General features: G+C 40.9%; 1 non-coding gene across 1 annotated transcript; it reads right to left on the bottom strand.

Moving 5' to 3' along the window:
- Nucleotides 1-9775: 9775 nt before the first annotated feature.
- On the bottom strand, nt 9776-9848 carry TRNAG-CCC. The gene has a single exon. It is a non-coding gene; the product is annotated as a tRNA-Gly (tRNA).
- Nucleotides 9849-10332: the final 484 nt, after the last annotated feature.

Genomic DNA, 10332 nt, shown 5'->3' with positions numbered 1-10332 from the left:
GTTTTCTTGTTCCTGACTTTAGGGGAAATGCTTTTAATTTTTCACCATTGAGGATAATGTTTGTTGTGGGTTTGTCATATAAAGCTTTTATTATGTTGAGGTGTGTTCCTTCTATTCCTGCTTTCTGGAGGGTTTTTTTTTTTTTTAATTGTAAATGGATGTTGAATTTTGTCAAAGGCTTTCTCTGCATTTATTGAGATAATCATATGGTTTTTATTTTTCAATTGGTTAATGTGGTGTATTACATTGATTGATTTGCGGATATTGAAGAATCCTTGCATCCCTGGGATGAAGCCCACTTGGTCATGATGTATGATCTTTTTCATATGTTGTTGGATTCTGTTTGCTAGAATTTTGTTAAGAATTTTTGCATCTATGTTCATCAGTGGTATTGGCCTGTAGTTTTCTTTTTGTGTGGCATCTTTGTCAGGTTTTGGTATTAGGGTGATGGTGGCCTCATAGAATGAGTTTGGAAGTTTACCTTCCTCTGCAATTTTCTGGAAGAGTTTGAGAAGGATAGGTGTTGGATCTTCTCTAAATTTTGGGTAGAATTCAGCTGTGAAGCGTCTGGTCCCGGGCTTTTGTTTTCTGGAAGATATCTGATTACAGTTTCAGTTTCCTTGCTTGTGATGAGTCTGTTAAGATTTTCCATTTCTTCCTGGCTCAGTTTTGGAAAGCTGTACTTTTCTAAGAATTTGTCCATTTCTTCCAAGTTGTCAATTTTATTGGCATATAGTTGCTGATAGTAGTCTCTTATGATCCTTTGTATTTCTGTGTTGTCTGTTGTGATCTCTCCATTTTCATTTCTAATTTTGTTGATTTGATTTTTCTCCCTTTGTTTCTTGATGAGTCTGGCTAATGGTTTGTCAAATTTATTTAACTTCTCAAAGAACCAGCTTTTGGCTTTGTTGATTTTTGCTATGGTCTCTTTTGCATTTATTTCTGCCCTAATTTTTAAGATTTCTTTCCTTCTACTAACCCAGGGGCTCTTCATTTCTTCCTTTTCTAGTTGCTTTAGGTGTAGGGTTAGGTTATTTATTTGACTGTTTTCTTGTTTCTTGAGGTAAGCCTGTATTGCTATGAACCCTCCCCTTAGTACTGCTTTTACAGTGTCCCATAGGTTTTGGGTTGTTGTGTTTTCATTTTCATTTGTTTCTATGCATATTTTGATTTCTTTTTTGATTTCTTCTGTGACTTGTTGGTTATTCAGCAGTGTGTTGTTCAGCCTCCATATGTTGGAATTTTTAATAGTTTTTGTCCTGTAATTGACATCTAATCTTACTGCATTGTGGTCAGAAAAGATGCTTGGAATGATTTCAATTTTTTTGAATTTACCAAGGCTAGATTTATGGCCCAGGATGTGATCTATCCTGGAGAAGGTTCCATGTGCACTTGAGAAAAAGGTGAAATTCATTGTTTTGGGGTGAAATGTCCTATAGATATCAATTAGGTCTAACTGGTATTTTGTATCATTTAAAGTTTGCATTTCCTTGTTAATTTTCTGTTTGGTTGATCTATCCATAGGTGTGAGTGGGGTATTAAAGTCTCCCACTATTATTGTGTTATTGTTAATTTCCCCTTTCATACTTGTTAGCATTTGTCTTACATATTGCAGTGCTCCTATGTTGGGTGCATATATATTTATAATTGTTACATCTTCTTCTTGGATTGATCCTTTGATCATTATGTAGTGTCCTTCTTTGTCTCTTTTCACAGCCTTTGTTTTAAAGTCTATTTTATCTGATATGAGTATTGCTAGTCCTGCTTTCTTTTGGTCTCTATTTGTGTGGAATATCTTTTTCCAGCCCTTCACAGTCTATATGTGTCCCTTGTTTCGAGGTGGGTCTCTTGTAGACAACATACACAGGGGTCTTGTGTTTGTGTCCATTCAGCCAGTCTTTGTCTTTTGGTTGGGGCATTCAACCCATTTACATTTAAGGTAATTATTGATAAGTATGATCCCATTGCCATTTACTTGATTGTTTTGGGTTCGAGTTTATACACCCTTTCTGTGTTTCTTGTCTAGAGAAGATCCTTTAGCATTTTTTGGAGAGCTGGTTTGGTGGTGCTGAATTCTCTCAGCTTTTGCTTGTCAGTAAAGCTTTTGATTTCTCCTTCATATTTGAATGAGATCCTTGCTGGGTACAGTAATCTGGGCTGTAGGTTATTTTCTTTCATCACTTTAAGTATGTCTTGCCATTCCCTTCTGGCCTGAAGAGTTTCTATTGAAAGATTAGCTGTTATCTTTATGGGAATCCCCTTGTGTGTTATTTGTTGTTTTTCCCTTGCTGTTTTTAATATTTGTTCTTTGTGTTTGATCTTTGTTAATTTGATTAATATATGTCTTGGGGTGTTTTGCCTTGGTTTTATCCTGTTTGGAACTCTCTGGGTTTCTTGAATTTGGGTGACTATTTCCTTCCTTCCTAGGGAAGTTTTCAACTATTATCTCCTCAAGTATTTTCTCATGGTCTTTCTTTTTGTCTTCTTCTTCTGGGACTCCTATGATTTGAATGTTGGGGCATTTAACATTTTCCTGGAGGTCTCTGAGATTGTTCTCATTTCTTTTAATTAATTTTTCTTTTTTCCTCTCTGATTCATTTATTTCTACCATTCTATCTTCTACCTCACTAATCCTATCTTCTGCCTCTGTTATTCTACTATTTGTTCCCTCCAGAGTGTTTTTGATCTCATTTATTGCATTACTCATTATATATTGACTCTTTTTTATTTCTTCTAGGTCCTTGTTAAACCTTTCTTGTATCTTCTCAATCCTTGTCTCCAGGCTATTTATCTGTGATTCTATTTTGATTTCAAGATTTTGGATCATTTTCACTATCATTATTCGGAATTCTTTATCAGGTAGATTCCCTATCTCTTCCTCTTTTGTTTGGTTTGGTGGGCATTTATCCTGTTCCTTTACCTGCTGGGTATTTCTCTGTCTCTTCATCTTGTTTATATTGCCGTGTTTGGGCTGTCCTTTCTGTATTCTGGCAGTTTGTGGAGTTCTCTTTATTGTGGAGTTTCCTTTGCTGTGGGTGGGGTTGTACGGTGGATTGTCAAGGTTTCCTGGTTCTGGTGGGTGGAGCCAGATTTCTTCTCTCTGGAGTGCAATGAAGTGTCCAGTAATGACTTATGAGATGTCAGTGGGTTTGGAGTGACTTTGAGCAACCTGTATGTTGAAGCTCAGGGCTGTGTTTCTGTGTTGCTGGAGAATTTGCGTGGTATGTCTTGCTCTGGAACTTGTTGGCCCTTGGGTGGTGCTTGGTTTCAGTGTAGGTATGGAGGCGTTTGATGAGCTCCTGTCGATTAATGTTCCCTGGAGTCAGGAGTTCTCTGGTGTTCTCAGGATTTGGACTTAAGCCTCCTGCCTCTGGTTTTCAGTCTTACAGTAGCCTCAAGACTTCTCCATCTCCTTTCAAAGACAATGGGCTGCCTTTCTGGGTGCCTGATATCCTCTGCCAGCATTCAGAAGTTGTTCTGTGGAATTTGCTCAGAGTTCAAATTTTCTTTCAGTGAATTGGTGGGGGAGAAAGTGGTCTCCCCATCCTATTCCTCAACCATCTTAGGACTGCCCTCATCATTATAAGTTAATTGGTATTATAAGTAATCTAGAGATGACTTAAAATTTAAAGGGCTCAAAAAAAAAAAAAAGAAAATTTAAAGGGCTCAATCCCTGGGTCGGGAAGATCCCCTGGAGGAGGGCATTGCAACCCACTGCAGTATTTTTGCCTAGAGAAACAAGTGGACAGAGGAGCCCGGTGGGATACAGTTCATAGGATCACAAAGAGTCGGACATGACTGAAGCAATTTAGCATGCACTAACATGCATAGGTTATATGCAAGTACTACACATGTTCTTCGCATGTATAAGAGACTTGAGTGTTGGAGGATTTTGGTAACTTCAGGGGTCCTAGAACTGGGTCCCTGACAGATATTGAGGGATGCCTGCATTAAAAAAAAATCTAATTCCAACTACCAGTTATAGAGACTACAGAGGACAGAGGAAGATATTTATAACCATATGATGCAAAATCTATGACTGTTGGAAACTATTCAGGATAAACAACTTTGTTACTTCAACAGATAAATAGCAAATGTAATAAAAAGAAGTGGAGGGAAAACCTATGATTAAAAGAGATTTTAAAAAAGCAAACATTTGCAATGTGTGGGTATTATTTAGGTTCCACTAAAAAATAAAAACCCCACAAAATGAAAAAAGAAAAATTCATAGCATTTAGGAGACAAATGAAAATTTAAACACTGACAGGGCATTTTACACTATAAAGGATTTTTTTTTCAAATGTGATAATTGTATTGTGGTTATGTTTTAAAAATGTGTCTTTCAGGAATTCCTCAGTGGTCCAGTAGTTGGTACTTGGTGCTTTCACTCTTAGGGCCAGGGTTCAATCCCTGATTGGGGAACTAAGATTTTGCAAGCCACATGGCTCCACCACACACAGAAAATAACCATCTTTTAAAGAAATGTTCTCAAACGTTTATGAATAAAATAATATCAAGCCTGAGATTTGCTTCAAAATAGTTTACAGGGAGAGGAAGTGTACCAAAGTGTGGATGGGACAGGATTGATGGATTTCGGATAGGTGATAGGCAAATTGAAGGCTTGCTATACTATTTGGTCTACTTTTGTGTAAGTTACAAATTCTCCATAAATAAAAAGATTTTTAAAATTATGATGTGACCAGCACAATTTAATTATAGTGATTATTTCTACCCCAGCAACTGTGAAAGATTTATTTTAAGAACTTAGAGGTTCACTCAAAAGATAGTTAAAAATTTCAAATGCTAAGAAATTTTCATCACCATTTTCCTCCTCCTACACAACATAATTGATATCCTGGCCACAGAACTTTTGCAAACCCACACACAATTCAAAGTAAATTGTCAGCTTACTCCTGGTTTCTGGCTGTAACTCACGCCTGATTTGGCCTTATTCCTTCAGGTTCAGAGTTGAAGCCTCAACTGAGATTCACTCCTACTTAGGGGCCAGACATCAAGCTTAAGCAAAATATGGAAGTGAGTATACTACCCACTTCCCAGGAAGCAGCATGCCAAGCTTCCCTGTCCCTCTTCCCTGTCCACCAATTCCTGGAGTTTACTCAAACTCATGTCCATTGAGTCAGTGATGCCATCCAACCATCTCATCCTCTGTCATCCCTTTCTCCTCCTGCCTTCAATCTCTCCCAGCATCAGGGTCTCTTCCAAAGAGTCAGTTCTTCACATCAGGTGGCCAAAGCATTGGAGTTTCAGCTTCATCACCAGTCCTTCCAATGAATATTCAGGACTCATTTCCTTTAGGATTGACTGATTTGATCTTGCTGTCCCAGGGATTCTCAAGAATCTTCTCCAATACCACAATTCAAAAGCATCAATTCTTTGGTGCTCAACTTTCTTTATAGTCCAACCATTTTTCAAAGATAAGTGAAAATGTTAGTCATTCAGTTGTGTTCGACTCTTTGAGACCCCATGGACTGTAGCCCACCAGGCTCCTCAGTTCATGGAATGCTCCAAGCAAGAATAGCAGAATAGGTAGTCATTCCCTTCTCCATATTCCTCAAGGTATCTTTCAAATTGTGGATTCCAGACATACTGGACTCCATCCTCAGATCCTTTCTCTCACTACACTGTCTTGAAGTTATACTTGATAACTTCAAGCTCATCCAGTTCATACCTGCAGCTCTGGCCCCTCTCCTGACTTACACAGCCAATGTTCAGGACATTCTCATATAAATGATGAGGAATAGGGTGAATCTTGAATTACCATGTATAAAATAGACCTCAGGATGTTTCCTCAAGACTTATAACCACTTCACTCTGCCCAGCTCAGGGGGTTGTCCTTGATTCTTCTTTCTTCAATCTCCACATTCAAATGCTTAACTGAGTCCTGTTGACTATTTGTTGTTGCTGTTTAGTTGCTAAGTTATGTCTGACTCTGAAATCTCATGGACTGTAGCTTGCCAGGCTCCTCTGTCCATCGGATTTGACAGGCAAGACTACTGGAGTGGATTGCCATTTCCTTCAGGGAATCTTTGAGATCCAGGGATTGAACCCATGTCTACTGCATTGGTCGGTGGAATCTTTAACACTGAGTCACCAGGGAAGCCCCTTGTTGACTCTACCTTCAAACTATTCCCTAAATATGACTACTTCTCACCACTCCTACCACTACCACTCAGTCCTAACCACTCTCTCCTCGAGCTACTATAGTAACCTTCTGCCTGGTCTTGCTGCCCCTACCTTGTCCTTTGTATCAGGAAGGATTAAGTTTTAAAGATATCAATCCATTCCCAAGTCAATCCCCTGTTCAACTCTCTCTAGGGGCATCCTTTTCCACATACATAAAATTCAAATTCCTTGCACGGATGACTGGCCACTCTTAAGACCTAGCCCCACCCACCCCCAGTTTCTCACCCTTCTGGACTCATTGTCCTCTAGTCATCAGCCTTCAGGATAGCCTTTGAATGTTTGCTCCTGTCTCAGGATCTTTATATTTGTTCTTCCTATTCTAGATTGACCTTCCTTAAAACGTCTAAGGGCTTTTTTCCTCCCTTGATTTAGGTGTCTACTTAAATTTTAGGTTCTCGGGGATGCCTTCTCTCCGCCTTGTGTAAAGAGGCCTATGTCTTCTCACCACTCACCCTGCTTTTTAGCACTTCTCATAGCATTATCACTACTTACAATTATACACTTATGTGTTTTTATTTTCTGTTTCCTCCCTCTCCTCCTCCTAGGAATGTAAGCTTCATGAGGATGAGCATTTTGTCTCTTTTACCTTCATATCACTAGTGCTTAGCACTGTAGTATTTGCTAAAGGAATGAATCTTCCAATCTGATATATGCCTATCTCCTCTAGCTGCTGCTGCTGCTAAGTCGCTTTAGTCGTGTCTGACTCTGTGTGACCCCATAGATGGCAGCCCACCAGGCTCCCCCGTCCCTGGGATTCTCCAGACAAGAGCACTGGAGTGGGTTGCCATTTCCTTCTCCAATCTTCTCTAGAGAGTATGAAAATGAAAATACTGTTTATTATCATACCACTTATCATACTGAGCATCCCAGAACACAGGCACAAGCTCTGGAGCTCATGTGAATTTCCATGTGGGCCCCCATGGATTCCTTTCTCTTGGGAACCTGGTGCCTGGTGCCCTGGGTCTGACAGCTGGCCTCTAGGATTACAACCCACACTTAATTAGAGAGCACTGACTTTACCTTGGGCTTTCCTGGTGGCGCTAATGGCAAAGAATCTGCCTGCCAATGCAGGAGATGTGGTTTTGATCCCTGAGTTGGGAAGATCTGGAGGAGGGCATGGCAACCCACTCCAGTATTCTTGCCTAGAGAATCTCATGGACAGAGGAGCCTGGTGGGCTACAGTCTGGGGGAATCACAGAGTCAGACACGACTGAAGTGACTTAGCATGATTTTATCTTAGAACCTGCTTGCTGGTGTTCTAAAAGGAAAGCAGCTCACCTAACAAGAGCCAGTGCATCTCTAAGGGGAGTCTCAAAGGAAAGGATCTTTAGGGAATTCCCTGATGATCCAGTGGTTAAGAGTCTGTGCTTTCACTGCTGTGGGCCTGGGTCAGGGAACTAAGATTCCCACGTGCTGTATGAAGCCAAAAAAAAAAGTGTTTTTCAAACGATCTTTAGGTCCAGGTGTCTTGTATCTGTTTCCTGAGGACAGGAGGCTTGTACTAAAAGAAAGAATTAGTCAAGCATAAGAGCTGTAGTGGAGTTAGCAATGGCACCCCACTCCAGTACTCTTGCCTGGAAAATCCATAGACAGAGGAGCCTGGTAGGCTGCAGTCCATGGGGTCGCACAGAGTCAGACACGACTGAGTGACTTCACTTTCACTTTTCACTTTCATGCACTGGAGAAGGAAATGGCAACCCACTCCAGTGTTCTTGCCTGGAGAATCCCAGGGGAGCGGGGAGCCTGGTGGACTGCCGTCTATGGGGTCACACAGAGTCGGATACGACTGAAGCGACTTAGCAGCAGCAGCAGCAGCAAGAGCTGTAGGTAACAGCATAGGGTGGTTCTGCTTTACGGTCTCATAGAGTTTTACCCAGGTGGGAAGAAAGTGTTTCAAGTCATCAGCAACTGATAGGAGCTATACCTTGCTTCCCCAGAGGTGTGGGAGCTCTTAGAGGGGATGGTGGGAGTCCCTGGCACAGTGGGGAGAGTAGAGACCTGGGCACGAGAATCACAGCACCTATCTGGTGAGGAGTAACTGTTGGAATGACAGGGCAGCTGCATGGCCAACACTGGGGCTGGGGGGGCGCCAATGAAGGAGCTGGATTAGTCAAGCTTCACCGCAATGATTCTGTTTAAACAAAGAAACGAATCCAGGTTTCAGTGGCTTACAGCAATATCAGCGCCATGTCCGTGTTTCTCACTCTAGGGTCTTCAGCTCGGCTGGGGTGGTACTGCTTCACACTGTGGCTTCATGACTCTCCTGTAGATGACACAGGTTCAAGAGGTCAAATCATAAGTCAAGTCATTATACTGTACACCTTAAACATATACAGTGCTGTATATTAATTATAGCTCAGGGAAACTGGAAGGGGAAAAAAAAATGAAGAAGAAACCATGCAAGCACTTTTATAACCTTTGCTTAGGTGATATTCATTACTGTTCAATTGACAAATGACATAGTCGAAGCCCAGATCCACCGGGCCTGAAAACGTGCTGCAATACTATGAAGTCACAAGGCAAAGGCTGTGAATGTTTCATTCTACTGCGGGGAGGGATTGGAGGAGCAGGAATCTAGTCTCCCACAGGGCCCATCAAGGCTGTTTGGAGGAACAAGTGAGTTACCATGGAGACACCTTGAGGGAGCAGAGTGATATCTCAGTGGTAAGGGCACACAGCGGAAGACTGCTTCTTTGTTACTGTTCCTTTGATTCATATTCCTTGATTTTTACCCCTGGGCTAAATATGAGACTGCAGAAGCTTTTGAACCCGTAATTTGTTATGGGACCATGAACTTCTATCTCTTGCAGGAAGCAACAGGGCTGAGGACTTGAACACACAGAGCTGGCAACTTGTGAGATAAAGGGCTATACACCTGTGCAGTCCAATGTGGGAGCCAAGCCTGGTGTGGGAAAAGAAGCACTTGGACCTTCTTCAGGCTTGCTTAAAATTATAGGTGAGACCTTCCTTGTTCTGCGTTTGTGAGTTTGGTTCTGCAGTGTCTCCTTGTTCTAAGAGTTACAGTAACACTCAGTGTAGCTGACATTGCATGGGAATCAAGGTCCTGCATAACTGATGTTTCCATGGAATGGAGACTTGCCCTTTCAAGTGCCAAAACAGTGTTTATTTTTTACCACTTTAAAGAATAGAAATTATTCTAAAACATATAGTTTGTTACCTATCTTAAAAAATCAAAGGAGTCTAAACTTAATTTGATCCTTCCTTAAAGATTCAGAGTATTTATCTTTATTATTGTGCAACACAGCACAGTTTCTCCTTCTCTGTTTATCTATATTCTTCTTTGTATTCAGCTTTCACTTCCTTTTGGATCATTCGATTCATTTGAGTCCTCAATTTATTTCCTTGCTTTCAATCTATGGTAGATAAGGAACTCAGTTATCCAGCTCTATTAGAAACATGTTAAGACCCATATATGCAAGGAAAAACAGTATTTGAAAAAAGATGGCATTTTAAAAAATTTATTTATTTGGCTGCTCCGGGTCTTATTTGCAGCATGTGGTGTCTTTAGTTGTGGCATGCAAACCCTTAGTTGTGGGCATGTGGGATTTAATTCCCTGACCAGGGATTGAACCCAGGACCCCTGCAGTGGGAGCACAGAGTCTTAGCCACTGGACCATCAGGGAAGCCCTAAGATGGCATTTTAAATCCATAGGGAATAAATGGAAAGTTAGCCATGCATTTGGGAAAAAAAATAAAATGACCTCCCTAACTCTGTGAACAAAAAAAAGAACAAAGGAATGTCACTCATCCAACAGTTATATACGGTTAAATTGTTACCCACTTTAGCAGTCCTCTGGCAGTACATCCTGAGGGGTATTCAGGGTGTAAAAATAGGATGAGGCAATCTGTGCTTTAGATAAATGGGCCCTGATACAGTTAGACACATACCTCAGGAAGAATTTCAGTGACCCCAGACTCTTCCTATACATCGGAAAGCACTAAAATAATTAACTTGAGATATCTCTTCTTTGAATTAGAGTTAGACAAGGCTGCCGTCCATGTGATCAGATTGGATAGTCTTTGGTGATTATGGTTTTCAGTCTACCCTCTGATGGAAAAGGATAAGAGGCTTATGGAAGCTTCTTGATGGGAGAGACTGACTGAGGG

The sequence above is a fragment of the Bison bison genome, unplaced genomic scaffold, assembly GCF_000754665.1.
Source record: "Bison bison bison isolate TAMUID 2011002044 unplaced genomic scaffold, Bison_UMD1.0 scf7180017864331, whole genome shotgun sequence".
Lineage (NCBI taxonomy): Eukaryota > Metazoa > Chordata > Mammalia > Artiodactyla > Bovidae > Bison > Bison bison.
This window is presented reverse-complemented; position numbering and strand designations above follow the sequence as displayed.